Raw genomic sequence first — 2,121 nt, 5'->3', positions numbered from 1 at the left:
ATTTTACTTTTTGTGGCTATTGTGAATAGAACTGTGTTTTTGATCTGGCTCTCAGCTTGGATATTGTTGGTGTATAGGAAAACCGGAAAGAAAACATAACATCTACCATAACAAGAAAGCTCCAGATAAATGATACAATTATAACTCTTTTTCCATCACAGAACTAAGGTTGCAGCACAACCAAGAAGCCTGAAATTTAAAGAAAGGCCCTTATTGGGATGTAAGCACTGTCATACCTGAGTCAAAGCATGAGATGAAGAGATGTTAGCTGCCATACAAACAGGATAAAAAAGAAAAAAGTGGGTCAGATGAAATATTTGAAAAAATAAAAATAATGGAAAACATCAAAATACATATCCAAGAAATGCATGGGACCCCATGCAGCATATGTGAGGGAAAAAATCTAACTAGACAAATAAAATCCAAACTGCTGGAAACGAAAAGTCAAAAGAAAATCTTGAGGACAATCCAAATAAGAATTACAGTAGATATCGCATTAGAATTTGTGCAACCCAGAAGACAATAGAGTGACATCTTTAAAGCATTGAAAGAAAAAAAAAAAAACTAGCATCTCAGAATTCTATATTTTTTTATCCATTGCTAGAATCAGCAAGAATTCTGTATCTTTTAAAATAAAATCAAATAAATATTGTTTAGAACAAACAAAAGATGAAAGAATTAACTATCAGCAGATCTGTGCGAGACAAAAAATTAAATGAGTACTTTAGCAGGAGGAATAAGATCCTAGAAACATAGTTGTACACAAAGAAATGAAGATTACAGAAATGCTGAAAAGGAAGGTAAATATCAAACACATTTTTAAGTTGATAATTATCCTGAAAGATAACTGAATGACTAAAGCAAAAGTAGTAGCCATGTAGTATATGTTGGTAGAATATTTACATCTAAAATATATGAAAATGATAGCACAAAGGATGGGAAGGTGGACTTGGAAGTATAGAGCTGTGAGTTTGAGATCCTTAAACTACATGTGAAACATAATAGTTTGAAGGTAGATTGTAAATAGTTAAAGGTATATATTAGCAGACCTACGGCAACCATTAAAAAGTTATAAAAGATGTTTGTTTTTTTGTTTGTTTTTGAGATGGAGTCTCGCTCTTTGGGCTGGAGTGCAGTGGCGCAATCTCAGCTCACTGCAACCTCCACCTCCCGGGTTCAAGTGATTCTCCTGCTTCAGCCTCCCGAGGAGCTGGGACTACAGGTGCCCTCTACCATGCCTGGCTAATTTTTGTATTTTTAGTAGAGACAGGGTTTCACCATGTTGGCCAGAATGGTCTCGATCTCACTTAGTGATCCACCCCGCCCCGACTTCCCAAAGTGCTGGGATTACAGGCATGAGCCACCGTGCCTGGCCCCCAAAATATATGTTTTTTAAAAGGCGATAGTGGGTGTAAAATGGAATCATAAAAATACTCCATCAATTCAGAACAGAGGGAAAAAAGGAACAAAAACTAAATAGAATACATATAAAACAAATAGCAAGATGGCAGATTTAAATCTAACTGATGTCAATAATTACATTAAATTTCCCATGAAAATGCAGAAAGTATCAGATTGATTTTTGAAAAGCAAGACCAATATTTATCTGGTGAATGAGATTCCGTGACCATGAACGTGGTTTACCCAGTGCAAGGCTTGTCCATTGCACGTTGGGTGTGCTGACCCCTGTGATTTCCCCACATGTGGAAAACCTGACTGTGGAATTTGTGCTGGTTGGGAACTGTGTAACTGCTTTTCCCTGAAAGAAAAAATAAAAAGAGCATGGTACTCTTGTATGCTGTCTACAAAACAAACCCGTTGTACATATAAAGGCAAAATATGTTAAAAGTGATAAAGAAGGACCTTAAATAATAATAAAGGAGTAAGTTTAAAACAAGATATAAGAAGAGATAAAAAGCATAAATGTGTATGCAGTTAACAACAGAGCTTCAAAATACATGAAGCAAAAACTGCTGGAGCTAAAAGAAGTAGACAAATTAATCATTATAGTTTAAGACATCTATGCTCCTCTTTCAGTAATCAATAAGACAATAAAGGGAAAATCAGTTACGATATACAAGGCAAGAACAATATTATTAACTGGTTTGACCTAATCAACGT

The 2,121-nt window shown here is 35.2% G+C and overlaps 1 non-coding gene across 1 annotated transcript; it reads left to right on the top strand.

The window, feature by feature from the left end:
* Positions 1-1,598: 1,598 nt before the first annotated feature.
* Positions 1,599-1,762, top strand: LOC126954123 (U1 spliceosomal RNA). The gene has a single exon (XR_007725558.1). It is a non-coding gene; the product is annotated as a U1 spliceosomal RNA (small nuclear RNA).
* The last annotated feature ends 359 nt before the right edge of the window (positions 1,763-2,121 follow it).

The sequence above is a fragment of the Macaca thibetana genome, chromosome 4 (genome assembly GCF_024542745.1).
Source record: "Macaca thibetana thibetana isolate TM-01 chromosome 4, ASM2454274v1, whole genome shotgun sequence".
NCBI lineage: Eukaryota > Metazoa > Chordata > Mammalia > Primates > Cercopithecidae > Macaca > Macaca thibetana.
This window is presented reverse-complemented; position numbering and strand designations above follow the sequence as displayed.